At 41.5% G+C, this 15,108-nt stretch overlaps 1 protein-coding gene across 1 annotated transcript in view; it reads right to left on the reverse strand.

The window, feature by feature from the left end:
• The window catches only part of LOC143437290 (uncharacterized), a 362,341-nt gene that overhangs the window by 310,076 nt on the left and 37,157 nt on the right, over positions 1-15,108 (reverse strand). The gene's annotated exons all lie outside the window — the stretch shown is intronic.

Below are 15,108 nucleotides of genomic sequence, written 5' to 3' on the forward strand. Positions count from 1 at the left end.
CTAGTCAATGCACTAAGATGTTATGTCCAAGTCACAGAGACCCCAACAACCAACAAAGAGCCCATTGCAATGCAAACACATGGAGGTCTTTATTATGAGCTCTGTAATAAGGATGCTTGCCAGTCAGCCTCACATGAGATCAAAACAGACCGACCAGGTCCAGGCGTGCTGGGTATTTATTTCAGTTACAGTAAAATTGGGACATTAACATAAAGGTCAGCAGCTTAATATTTTAAAAATTACATGACTGGCATAATCTGCAGGAACCAATCAAAGGGGCAAAATCATCTGACAACCATGATGGGTAGGCTAACTTTTTCACTGTAAGGTATATTAGTTATCTATACCCTTCAGTTGTACCTTGACTGGCTGTTGACAAGGGAGGTTTGTCATAGGATGTTTGTTCAAATGGACTTTGTGCACTCTCTAAAAAAAAAAAAAACTGATTGTGCTTTACAAACTCATCTTTGTGCCTGAGGTCCTAATTATTGAAAGATGCTCAAGTTCAAGCACAAGCCATGCATGGCAGTCAAAAAGATAGTTTGTCCAAAGACCTGCCTCACTATCTGTTACTGCACTCTCTGGAACTGTTTTTCTGAGCAGGTACCCCACAGCTCTGGAATTTCAAAATATTAGGGTTTCAAAGGTAACTTCAATATTACAGCTTCTTGTTCCAGTATCTGGGATCCACACATGATCATCTGTGTTCCTCAAAAGAGACTGGGTCACTTCTCCAGCTCTTCCATCTATTCCACTCGAGGTTCTGCTTGACTCCACTTTACTGCTGCTGCTGTTCTCTCTGCTCATCCCATGGGACTGACATGTTCAATATGCTGGGTTCTTCCCCTGCAACTAGGATTCACTGTGTTCCTGTCATACACTCCCTTCATGGTGCCAAGGCCTTAGCTGGTCTGCATGAGATTCATTTATGCTTAAAAACCAATACCACCTGGGTGATTCTCTCACATGATCGACTGCAGGTGTACAACAAAGGAACAACCTTGGCTATCTCTGGAACACAGCTTCTTTGTCCTTTCAGAAAAAAACTACCAGAAGATTTCACCTCAGTGATGCTGGTTTCCTCTTCATCTCCACTAATTTTCTAACTACAGCCAACCAGCATCAATTGTCTCAGTCGTCCCTTCTATTCTTTTCCCTAAATCAGAGCCACATGGACAAAGCTGCTGAGTTCCTCTGCTTGCTGGGGCTGGAACATGGCTCCTTCTATTATATCATCACCAGCTTTATATTTTTCAATAACTTCACTGCCTAAGCTCGGCTGTGCTTGAACTTGCTCTGTAGATGAAACTTGAACTAAGATCTGCATGGCTCTGTCTCCTGAATGCTGGGTAATACCCGTGTAACACTTTGCCTGTACCTATGCTTTTCATTACCTAAAACTTGTTCTGTACCAGGAAGACCTGAATCGAGATCTGCTTGATGCTCATCTTTTGGGATTTAAGGCCTATACTTAAGTATTTTATTTTAGGTTTTAAAATGAAAGCCCAGAATAGTAATCACAGTTCATCGATGGTCAGTTTCACACATACTGGTGACCCTTGTGTCCACATGAAAATGATAACCAGGTGATAATTGAAAGATATGAAAATTTATAAAGGGTATGAAAAGTTGTTATGACCCCTTAGAGCTGAGCCAAGAATGTAGGCCAACCGGTTCACTAGATCCAGGTTCCAGGAACTGGCTGACCACAAAGAAAGCAGAACTAAAAATCCAGGTCAGTTGGGTCGTTCCGGGAACTGGCTGACCACAAAGTAGATGGTTGAGCAAGATTCAATTCCTGAGAAAAACATGTACAAGATGTTTCCCACATGACCGACTGAATGATGGGCTGGGACTGTCCACTATTTTTATGATACCCTTCCTTGGTTTCCCCCTCACCGCCCCCCACCCCCCGTTTATGTTTTTTTTTTCCTTTAAATACCTTTCTCTCCCTGGCCTCGGAGTCAACACTCCTCATTATGAGTCTCGACCTCAGCCTGGCTGATTCCTGAAATAAAGCCTCTTGTGTCTTGTGAGTTACTGAGTGATTGCGATATCCCGAGACTAGAGTGAGGGTCTCCCCTCCTGGGGGTCTCTCAATAATAAAGCCCAACATGATACAGTTCTCCTTTATACAAGTCTGGGGGTATGTCCCTAGGTCCGCCAGCCAGTACCTGTAAGCAGCTCCAGTCATGCCCCTGCCTCAGATTCATGGGCATCCCAGGGCCTCAGCTTCCACCCGCCTGCTTCCACTCGCCAGCCATGGTACCTGGAGGCTCCAGTCATCTCCCCGTTCTGCAGTGGCCCTTCAGCGGGCGATCAGATTGCATCGCGCGGTCTGTGACGTCAGGAGGAGCCCTCAGATGCTGCTGGGACCACGATGCTCCTCCCAGATTTCAGCGGTGGTGGCACCGGCGGCAGCAGAGGTCTCCAGGCACAGTCTCTCGGCTCTCTGTGAAGTCAATCGACTCCGGCAGGGATCTCCAAGCACCATGCATCTGAGCTAGGCCCAAGCCTTCATAGGAAATGTAGTCTCTGGCCTGCCGCCATCTTACTTTTCCTCACGGCATCATGGGATATGTAATTTGAAGGCCAGCCGCCATCTTGGCATGAGTCCTTATGGGAAATGTAGTCTCGGGCCAGCCGCCATCTCTGCATAGCCCTGTCTATTCTCACTCTGTACACCAAGCTCGCCTGGAACTCGGAAATCTGCCTGCCTTTGCCTCCCAAGTGCTGGGATTAGAGTTGTGTGCCATCAATTATTGATCATTATGGGTATTGATTAGTATTAGTTATTGATTATTGATCAGCATTGACTGCTGGTTATCGATCATTGATTATCATGGTTATTGGTCACTTTTGGTTATTGACTAGTATTGATTATTGGTTATTGATTAGTATTGATTAGCATGATTATTGATCATTATTCCATCACTGTCATCCACCTGCCTCTCCCTTCCAAGTGCCAGGATTAAAGGCGTGCACCACAACTGCCTGGCTATGCCTGTCTCCTTAATGTATACTATAAAAGACAATAGGATTTGCCACATGTGCTGCAGAGTCAGAAAAACCACCAGTGTTACTACAGGAAAGCAACTGGTCCAAATGTTTTGTGCAGATTCAGAATCAGTCATGATAGTGAAGTTACTCAGAGGTCAGATCCTGATCTAACACGTGAGGGGCATCACCAGAGACCTCACAGGTGGTCACATCTGGCTGATGCTTCCCATGCAGCCCCAGAGAGGACCCAAAACCCCAGCTCCTACTGCTCAGCCGCCTGCCCCTACCCATTGTGGGCAGTGATCCTGTGCTCACCATGATGAGATTTTAGAGCTTCCCTGAGGTCTCCACACACCACCTGACAGCAGAACTCAGGGCAGGGCACAGATGACCATTCAAGCCTGCACAGGCACAGCAAACTTGCAAAATAACACAGGGAAGAACCCGCCTCTTTGTCTGATTGGCAGGTCTGCCTAGGAGCCTCAATTGGCCAGTGAGTCTTACCACTCCTCAAGGTTAAAGTGTGCTTCAGGACCAGGGTCATATCTTTTCCAGAGCTCAGGAGTCATTTGCACTCCATTAGCTTTTGTTTCTGTCTTCAGAGAGGAATCATACCTCACCCAGCCCTGGGGGAGAACCCAGCATTCCAGCTCTGGCTGTTCAGCTGCCTGCTCCTCCCCTCTGAGAGCACTGATCCTACACTTACCAGGACCTGACTCCAGACCTAGCATGAGTTTTCCTAACAGCACTTACCTTCTTCTTCCTGTAATCAAGGTGAACAGCTTCCATAGCCCACTACTCAATGTGCAGTGGAGGAATCAATCTGACACACAAGTGGAAGGATGCCCTGGCTATTTCTTACCATTCTGTCTAAACTCCACCCCAGTTACCTAGCATGAGCCAGGTATGCTCCTCCCCATGGTTACCTGGCAACAGCTGGGTTGGTCTTACCCACTATAAAGGTGGCTGCTTGGTCCTTCCTCTCTCTTGATCTCTTGCCCCTTTGTTCTCTCTTTCCCTTGCCTTCTTGGTCTCTTCCCTTCTCCCCTCTCTCTGCACATGCTCATTCCAAGCCTCTACTTCTCTACTCTCTGCCTCTCTCTGCATTTCTCAGCCTCTACTACCCTCTTAACTCTCCTCCCCATGTCCTGAATAAACTATATTCTATACTATAATGTCTTGTGGTGGGTTTCTCAGGGTTAAGATCTGTCTCAGCATGAGGCATGGTCCCTCCAGAGAAAGAAATATCTCAGCAGGAGGCATGAGCCTGCTGAGACATCCCTTCCCCCACACATCCCCTCACACCAAAAGAACATATTCCATCTGTCCTTAAATAGAAGTAAGTATGGGGAGGAGGATAGCTGGCTGTCACCAGATAACTGTTAGGTAAAGTTTTAGACAGAATGGTAACACCATTAACATTGAAGAAAGATTTTAGGAAACAAGAGTCTTGTTTTGTGGCTTCATGCTGGGCTCAAGGAAACTGCAGCTCCCTTTCACCAGATGACAGGTATCAATCAACCCTAAAGTAAATCCAGAACCATAAAGGAAACACAGTTGAGCACTATTGGTAGCCAGCACATCTTCATCAGTGGCAAAGTGAAGAAAAACTGGAGTTGGATTAGTACAGGTTCTGTAGATAATCTCAAATCATACAGAGACTGAATCTTTCTATACAGAATGGTTATTTAATAGAATGTGCTAATAAAGGCTGTCAGTCAAGGGAAATTAGAAGAATCAAGAGCTGTTTGATTTCATGTTGCAGGATATTACAGCTGATCTTCAATGAATACCAGAATTCTGAAGAAATAAGTACTTACTAATACCAGTTTTAAAACACAAATATACAAACAAATCATGTTTGTTTTGTAAAAAAGTAGGGCAAGTACAAAAAACAAAATACCGCCCTGTTCAAAATCCTTTATATATGTAGGTTGTCAAAAGAATCTATAGCCCAGATTAAAGGTGGATCTGAACATCTCAAAAGATCAAGATTAATAAAGGATTTATCACTTCAAAAGTTGTAATTAAGAAATATGCCCCACAGCAAACAGGGTTTGAGTTAGGGTTAGGGGATTAGACAGTCATGGTTAGGATTAGGATAAGAGGTATTAGAATTAGGTTTACGAAGTTAGGAAATTAAGAGGTGAGGGTTAGGATACGATTAGGCTCAGGGTTAAGGTTAAGGTGGCCATAAGAAACACTTTCTTAATTTTCTGTATGGAAAGCCAATTATATCATTTTTATCTTAGGGTGAACTATAAAAATTTTGAAATGTGATGTCACTGAGAACATGGAAAAAGAGGATATAAACTGCGTACTTCCCACCCCTGAATAAATATTCTCACAATAGATTGTGAATTTTTTTGTTTATAAAATGTTAGAATGATTTAAAGATGTAAATGATTTCAATAAAGAAGGAGTTATATATAGATCACTATGGAAATTTCCCAAATGAGAAGAAAAACAAACCTACAAAGCCGTTGGAATTTCTGAAGGAATAAATGAGGTATTTAAGGCACTTAGATCATAAAAGTTCTGGGAAATACCTATGGGATTAAAGTATCTGTCTTCAGATCAACATTTATGACAAACTTGCTATACTATAAGTTTTATTCTATCCTGTGTCCAGTGTACATTGAGGAGAGTCAAAATACAGGGATGATTCCCTCAGAGCTTCAAAGGAAAGTCACACTCAGTCCAAGCAAGGATATCGAGTGATGTTCACTAAGAGAAAAATAGTACAAAGAAAAGCTTGAAGATACAGAGATTCTTCAGAAGATCAAGGGATAACATAGATATGATATTTGAATAGACCTTAACAGTAGGTCAACAGAAGTTGATTTTGCTAAATATGTAATCTTAAGGTGTAGAGTGAAAAATTATAAAGGCCATTTTATGAAATATGTGTAGATTTTTTCACCTTACAGAACTCGGAACTGAAAATAAGATTTCAGGCCTTCACATTCCAGGTGAAGGACACTTGCTGGATTACATTCCCCAAGCCTCGCCCAAGGCAGGAAGGCATTCCTGACTACAGATAAAGATGCTATCATTTGGGCTAGATTCTCTGAAATGTTCCACTGTTCTTGGTTACCCCTCCCTTGGTCTTCCCAGTGCTATGTTCAAAATTTGTAAAACAACCAATCATGTGTAAGCACGCGAAAATGCAACCATTCATGTGTAAGCTCACGAAAATGCCTTCCTTCCCCCACCCCATGCTATAAAAGACCCTTTAACCCACCACACGGGGCCAAAAACCCTGCTCTTGGAGCTAAAGAGCTTGTCGTTTTTGACCGCCGGCTCCTCCCCTAATAAACCTCTGCTGATTGCATCCAGGTATGGTTTCTTGTGATTTTTGGGTGGTCGAGATCCGGAGGCTTGAGGAAGGGTCTCCCGAGTATGGGGGTCTTCAAAGGAAGCATAGGTAAAGTATGATAACTTTCAGAATGCAGGGTGTCTCTTTAGTAATTGAAGGGACAAAAGTCCTCAAAAATGATGTTTGATCTTATGAAATGTTATTTAGAAAAGAAATTCTCACTCTTCATTTTCTTAGTCATATAAAGATGATTCTCAATATCCCAGATGAAAGAAAAAAACATGGAATACTTCAGCATGGCAGGGTCTATATACAGCTGAGGAAAACTGACCAACCTTATTAAATACTGATGCCAAATCTAAAACCTATATTTACCAAATATAAAACACCATCACAGTAGCAAAGACAACTTCTCATTAATAGACTGTGTCCTTCATTACAGTAACCATGCATGCTATTTAAATGTGATGTAGGAGTTCTGCCATCAAATGCACAGATTTACAGAATTACTCAGGTATCCTTGAATTTCAACTGTCTTTTCCTATAATGCAGCAGATACATGTGCTTCATGTGCACAGGAAATCCAGAATGCGACTTGTGTGCTGAGTTTATGCAGCTCTGCAAAAAGATATTTTTTAGATAACGACAGCCACCTGTGTTCAGGAACATTATCCAGACAAAGTCAAGCAGAGAAATGGAATTCCTGCTGATAAAGGGAGCCCTGCATTTGTAGCTGAGTTCCACTAAGATGTGGGGGACTGCAACCTTCACACAGGTTTCCAACAAACTTGATTCCTGAAACCATGGATCTTGGCTGTGAGAGAAACTGTACCAAATACTGGAAGCTGATTCAAAATACAGACAGCCTAGGACCCTGCCCAGCTTTCCAGGTGGCTGTCCAATAATTGGCTGTGTAAAAGTGTCTTCTAAAGTTCATTCTGTTTTGTTATCAGTTCAGCATCTTCAGGATAACAAGGAATATGGTAATTAATACCATTATAATTTATGATCCTTAGTCCACTGTCTCACTTCTCTGCTGTGAAATTGTTTTCTTGGTCAGAAGCAATACTGTGTGGAATGCCATTGTGGTGAATGAGGCACTCAGTTTGTCCAAGGGTAGTGGTTTTGGGAGAAGCAATATGTGTATGAAAGTCAAGATCATAAGTAGAAAACGTATCTATTCCAGGTAAAACAAAGCTTTTTTTGTCCTTTGCCCAAGAGAAATGATCCGATGTAGTTAACCTGCCACCAAGTCACTGGATGGTCAACACAGGATACAGTTCCATATCGAGGGCTTAGTGTTAGTCTCTACTGCTGGTAGATCTGGAATTCACCACCAGATGTGGCTATGTCAGGCTTGGTGAGAGGATGACTTTACTGTTGTATCCATGAATAAACCCCAAGTTACACCCTCAACAATACCAGGGTCTCTGGGTTATTCCCCCAACAAACCTGCACCTTGGGTTACAAGACCATGCCGAACAACCACTAATGCAGAGGGGAGGTGAAGTTAAGTTTATGATGCAACTTCAAGCACCAGCCAATTATGTTAAAGGCCACAGCAGCTTTCCAATTAGATGCTTGCACACATCCTCCCCACTTGCTGCTTACAATAAAGCCTTTCCCCACATACATTTGGGGCCCCACCACCACCAAAACAGTCTTGGCTAATGCTGGTCCATTGGGGATGGGGGCAAGCTAGCTCAAATAAAAGAAAAAACCTGCTGGTAGTTGCATCAGATCAGCTCCTGTTGTGTCTTTTTGGGGATCACTAACATTTCCTTCACATGACATGTTCAATTTCTACTAAGATGGAATAGCAGGTGAAGATATTTCTTTTCAAGGGAAGATAGTTGGATAGAGTTGATGGTAGAGCCTTGCCCCAATATTCAAAATCTATGATTCACAATAAACAGCTGTCAAAGGCTCCAAACAACATTCTTTGCAGCACTGAGCAGAAAAGAAATGATTGGGTGCTCAAAGCAATTTTCAATTACATACAGAGGCAAGCCTGTAGGCAACATTCTTATAAAAAGAAATAAATAATAAGCAGGAGTTTGAAAAAGTGGAAAATTCTTTTAAAAAGATTTATTTATTTTATTTTGAGTACACTGTTGATGTCTTCAGACACACCAGAAGAGGGCATTGGATCTCATTACAGATGGTTGTGAGCCACCATGTGGTTGCTGGGAATTGAACTCAGGACCTCTGGAAGAGCAGCCAATGCTCTTAACCACTGAACAATCTCTCCAGCCTGGAAAGAAATTCTTAATGACTTGGGATTGAAGGCGAATGAGAACCGAAAAGAGAGTATAGCAGTGTTGCATTTGAAATCAATAATTGACTTTTAAAACAAATATATGTAGAATGAATTTGGTAGCATTCCTTATGTTTCTATTTTGAGGAATAGTCCAAGGTGTATTGGTCTTAGCTCTCCTTTGAAGGTCTGGTAGAATTCTGCACTAATACTACCTAGTCCTTGCCTTCTGTTGGACAGGAGGTTTATAATGCCTGTTTTGATTTCCTAGGGGGTTATACTACAGTTTAGATAATTTACCTTATCTTGATTTAGCTTAAGTGTATGGTATCTGTCTAGATAATTATTCTTTTCTCTGGCTACTCATTTCATCTAGATTTTCCAGTTTATAGAAAGAACTAATGATTTTTTAAAGATTTCCTCAGTTTCTCTTGTTAGGCCTCCCTTTTCACCTCTGATTTTGTTAATATGGATACTGTCTCTGTGCTCTCTAGTTAGTCTGGCTAATGGCTTTTCTATCTTATTGATTTTGTCAAAGAACCAGCTCTTGGTTTTGTTGAGTGCACTGTCCTCTTTGTTTGTAATTGGTTCATTTCTGCCCTGAGTTTGATTATTTCCTACGGTCTATGTCTCTTAGGTGTGTTTACTTCTGTTTGTTCTAAAGCTTTCTTGTGTGCTCTGAAGTTTCTCCTCTAGGATCTCTCTGGTATATTTATGAGGGCACTTAGTGCTATGAACTTTTCTCTTACCACTGATTTGATTTTACTGTGTCCCATAAATTTGGGTATGCTGTGTCTTCATTCTCATTGAATTCTAGAAAGTAATTTATTTTTTATTTCTTCCCTGAGCCAGTTATCATTGTGTAGAATGTTGTTCAGTATGTGTCTTTCTGATATTTTTGTTATTATTGAAGTCCAGGTTATTCTGTACTGATTTCATAAGATGCATGAGAATACTTCAGTCTTCTTGTATCTGATGAGGCTTGATTTGTGACAGATTTTTTTTGTCGATTTTTTGAGACTTTGATTTTCTGTGTAGCCTTGACTGTCCTGCAACTCACTCTGTAGACCAGGCTGGCCTGGAACTCAGAAATCCACCTGCCTCTGCCTCCCAAGTCCTGGGATTTAAAGGAGTGTGCCACCACTGCCCAAAGATTTGTGGTAGATTACATGGTCAATTTTGGAGAAGATGACATGAGATGCTGCAGAGAAGATATATATAATTGTATGTCTCCCTTTTCATTTATGATTTTGGTAATTAGGATATTGTCGATGTGTCCTTTTATTAGTTTGGCTAAAAGTTTTCCTATCTTGTTGATTTTCTTTATCTATCATCTATCTATCTATCTATCTATCTATCTATCTATCTATCTATCTCTATCTATCTATCTATCTATATCTATCTATCTATCTATCTATCTATCTATCTATCTATCTATCTATCTAGGGTGAAATGTTTCATATGTAAGAGTCAGAGGAAAAACTTAATGAGGTGAAAAGGATGGCAACCCCATAGGAAGAACAACAGTGTCAACTAACCTGGACACTTTAGGGATTCCAGAGTCCAAGCCAAAAACCAGGGACGATACAGGGGATGGTTCATTGCCCCAGAAATGTGGGCAGCAGAGGACTGCCTTGTCTGGCAACAATGGGAGAGGATGCATTTAACCCTGTAGAAGCTTGATGCCCCAGGGAAAAGGGAAGCTGGTGGAGATGAGGTGTTGGTGGGTGGGCGGGTGTGAGAGAAACCTCTCAGAGGCAGCAGGGAGGAAGATGGGGAGAAGACCTCAGGGAAGAGGGACCAGGAAGGGAGGCAACTTTGGAATGTAAAAAAAATGTAAAAATTTAATTAAAAAGAAAAAATAGAAATAGAATTGAAAAAATATATATCTACATTGAGTTTGAAAAAGAGCACAGACACTGGTTCCTTCCGGTCTGGACCAGAGCACTGAGCAGATCTTGGGTGGCAGCTGTGCCCCAACATCCAAGAACCCAGAGGAAGCAGGGATCCCAGGAGCTCTAACTCAGGCAGTATCTTAGGTAAGCAGTCAGCAGGGCCCGCCCTAAACAGGGAGTAACTGGGAACCAAAAGGACCCAGGAAGTCACTCCTGGCCCGGAACACTGGTTCCTTCCGGTCTGGGCCAGAGCATTGAGCAGATCTTGGGTGGCAGCTCTGCCCCCAACCTCCAAGGACCCAGAGGAGGCAGGGATCCCAGGTGCTCTAACTTGGACAGTGTCTTAGAAACTAGTTCTCAGATCTGAGGCCTAAATCAGACCTCTGCCAGGTCTGCTGTTGTGTTGACCCTGGATTCCACCTGAGACATACTGGAAGGTCCACTCAATCCACATCCACAGAGGAACAAATGAACTCAGAGCTTCAGACAACATATCCTGAGATATTCTAGAGGAGACACTGCACCCAGAACAGCAGACACCTAGCTGGACTACTACCTTGGAGGCACCATATCCTGAGGCATCCTAGAGGTACCACTGTAATCAGTGCAGCTGGAAAAGATCACAGAGACATCTGGACCCCTAGGAGATCAGACACAAGCTAGATAACTAGAAAGACAGGCTTCAGTCAGAGACAGCAAGTACAGGCAGCACTAGAGTTATCCAGATGGCAAAAGGCAAGAGCAAGAATGTAAGCAACAGAAACCAAAGTTACATGGCATCATCAGAACCCAGCTCCCCTATCAGAGCAAGCCCTGAACACCCCATCACACCAGAAAAGCATGAATCAGAATTAAAATCACTTCTCATGATGATGATAGAGGGCTTTAAGAAAGACATAAATAACACTCTCAAAGAACTTAAGGAGAGCACTGGTAGACAGATAGAAACCCTTAAAGAGGAAACACAAAAATCCCTTAAGGAATTGCAAGAAAATGCAACCAAACGGGAAAAGGAATTAAACAGAACCATGCAGGTTCTAAAAATGGAAGTAGAAACAATAAAGAAATCACAAAGGGACAATACCCTGGAGATAGAAAACCTAAAAAAAAAAAAAGATCAGGAGTCATAGACACAAGTATCACCAACAGAATACAAGAGATGGAAGAGAGAATCTCATGTGCAGAAGATACCATGGAAAACATTGACACAGCTGTAAAAGAAAATGCAAAATACAAAAAGCTACTAACCCAAAATATACAAGAAATCCAAGACACAATGAGAAGGCCAAACCTAAGGATAATAGTATAGATGAGGGGGAAGACTCCCAACTAAAAGGACCAGTAAATATCCTCAACAAAATTATAGAGGAAAACTTCCCTAACCTAAAGAAAGAGATGTCCATAAATATACAAGAAGCTTACAGAACTCCAAATAGTTTAGACCAGAAAATAAATACTTCCCACCATATAATAGTCAAAACATCAAATGTACAAAATAAAGAAAAAATACTAAAAGCAGTAAGGGGAAAAGGCAAAGTAACATATAAAGGCAGACCTATAAGAATTACACCAGACTTCTCACCAGAGACCATAAAAGCCAGAAGATCCTAGACCGATATCATACAAACCCTAAGAGAATACAAATGCCAGCCCAGACTACTATACCCAGCAAAACTGTCAATCATTATTGATGGAGAAACCAAAATATTCCATGACAAATCCAAATTTACACAGTATCTCAACACAATTCCAGCACTTCAAAGAATAATTGGTGGAAAACTACAACACAAGGAGGGAAACTACAACCTAGCAAAAGCAAGAAAGTAATCTTCCAAAAACCCCAAAAGAAGATAGTTACACAAACATATTTCCACGGATGTTAGCCCAAAAGCTTGGATTAGCGAAGACTCAACCCACAGACCACATGAAGCTCACGAAGAAGGAAGATCAAGAGGGGATGCCTCAGTTCTACTTAGAACAAGAAATAAAAATACTCAAGGGAGCAAATAGGGAAACAAAACATGGAACAGAAACTGAAGGAGGGGCCATCAGGAGACCTTTCCACCTGGGTATTCACCCCATGTACAGCCACCTAATCTGTTATTGACCCTAGGTGGAAAGCAACAATACCAAACAACTAGAGCCCCCCAGGGTCTAAACCACCAGCCTGGGAACACATAGGGAGGGACCCAAGACTCCAGAGGTATATGTAGGGGAGGATGGCCCTGTCCCATTAAAAAAATGAATGAAAAATGAATGAATGAACACACAGTTTGGGGGGGATGTGAGGGCGGGGAGGGGATAGTGAGGGGGGTAGGTGTGGTCACTGCCTCATAGAACCATGAGGAGGGGGATAGGATAGGTTTCTGGGTGGTGGGAGGAAGTAGGCTAAGGGGATAAAATCTGAAATGTAAATACTACAACCAATTTTAACAAGCGGGGAAAAAAAAGTCTTCAGAACCATCATCTTTAAAAAAAATGTCAGCCCCCTGGGAGTGGGAAATTTTTTTTCTTGATACTAAAACTTGTTCTGAGAATTGTATATTGCAGAATACACAGCCTTGGTGTATCTACTCATCAAGCATACTGAGCAGACCTGCCCAAACCTCTGATGTCCTGGAATTCCATCTGGATTCAGTGAAGACACAGCATCAGAGGCTTATCAATTTACTCTCCCCCCGACCCCTCTTCTAAAATATCAACGCCCTTAATCTGCTTGAAGAAGTTAAAGAAGAGTCAGCGCCCCTATTCCCTGAGCTTGGGGACTAATGTGATTAATAATGGTCTGTCTTTCTAGGGACAAGTAGTGGTTTTGTTAGAACAAGGGGGATTAGCTAGGACTTACTGCATAGCCATAACCTACTGGTAAAAATCTGTATAATTATTATCAAGATGAAGTTATAATTTCTTAAATGGTACAAAATTTACTTTGATCTCAAATTTAAAGTTTTCATTGGTACGAGCCTCTTATTAATATAAAAATGAGATGAATATTGATACACTCATGGGCATTGTGCCTGTATAACACACTTAGGAATACAATGCCTAGACCCAGCCCTTTTTTAACTTTTTTAACTGATTTGGGATGGTTAACCTATGAGTTAAGGAACTATAGCAAATTCATATTTTTGAGTTTATTGTTAGGGTGTTTTCCATATTTTACTTAGAAATAGCTGAGAGGAGTTAACGGAAAACAGTCCAGGTTACCTTACATGGATAGTTGGTTTTCAAAACATCAGAAGTCCATAGAACTGATGCTACAAATATTTATATATTAATGTTCATATTGATTAGAGACCTGTCTGCTCCTGACAGCTTCCTGTCGTGGATTCTAAGAAGAAATTGAGCATCCTTGGAGTTACTCCAGTTGTGTGGTAACAACCACTAGGCAAGAATTGCCTCTCTCCATCTACAGACAAATTACTGTCCAGAAAAGGACACGCATGCAGAATAGTCAACTGATTATATCTGCCTAGACAGAGTAATCAGTCCTTAATAATCCTGCATCACCAAGGTCTGTCAGATGATTCTGGGCCAGAAGGCTGAAGATTTGATGCTCCAACGTTCAGTAGTATAGGGGCTTTTCAGGTGTTCAGAGGTCTCTATAAATTGGCTAAGTTTTAGAAACTATGATTCGTGCTTCCCACAATTATAGTTAACTCAGTCATTCTGGATTTCTGACGGGGTTGAAAACTTATAGCTATTTACCGTAAGAGAAAAGATTTGAGTAGATGGTCGTCAGCTGACATTCATCCTAAAGCCAGGTTCAGAACTAAATGTTTTAGTTAGGATAGATGACAGAGGTTCTGGTTAGTCAACAAAATGATGGACTGGGTATTAGGACTATCTTGTACCTCACTGGTACAAATTGGCATAATTATGCTCTAATTGTATTTTGAGAGAAAAGTTTCATTTTAACAGGAAAGGTGATGTGTAGGAGGAGCTAAGGTAGGAGGAGTACTGAGAGGAAGTAAGAAGAGAAGGAGAAGAAGGATAGGAGAAGGTAGGTGATGAAAGAGAGAAAGAGGGGGGAGACAGGGAGGCAGATATTCATGTATCTCCACCAGTCAAAGATAGTTGTTATATCTAAGTTGGTCAGTGGGTTATACCTTTGATTGAACAATTCCAAACTTATAACGCTTATGATTAACATTATTTTAAAAAAAAATGTATAAATGCAAAAAGGAAAAAGGGGGCATGGGATAGGGGTTTTCTAAGGGGGGGGAATGGGGAAAGGGGATGGCATCTGAAGTGTAAATAAAATATCTAATAAAAAAATAAAAGAACCAATAAAAAAACAAAAATAAAATTAAAAAAAAAGAGTGGCGAGTGCTACAAAGCTCTGTGCCATCTTTCCAGCCTTAAGCTATCTCTCTAAATGAAGTCTCTATCCTTAAAAGAAATCATCTGTTTTCTTTTAATGCCATGTTGTGTTGTCTCTGAAATGATGCTCTGTCCCTCTTAATTGCTCTTCTACCTCAGGTCCCCATCATGCTGATTTGGGTGTGATTTAATATCTCTCATATTGCACTCTCCTCTCAAGGCCAGATCATAGACTCCAACCTCATACTTGTAAGGGTCTCTCTCCTGATAAAGCTCATTTCTAAAGTATAATTTTATGTTAGCTCCTATCATGA

Source organism: Arvicanthis niloticus, chromosome Y, assembly GCF_011762505.2.
Source record: "Arvicanthis niloticus isolate mArvNil1 chromosome Y, mArvNil1.pat.X, whole genome shotgun sequence".
Lineage (NCBI taxonomy): Eukaryota > Metazoa > Chordata > Mammalia > Rodentia > Muridae > Arvicanthis > Arvicanthis niloticus.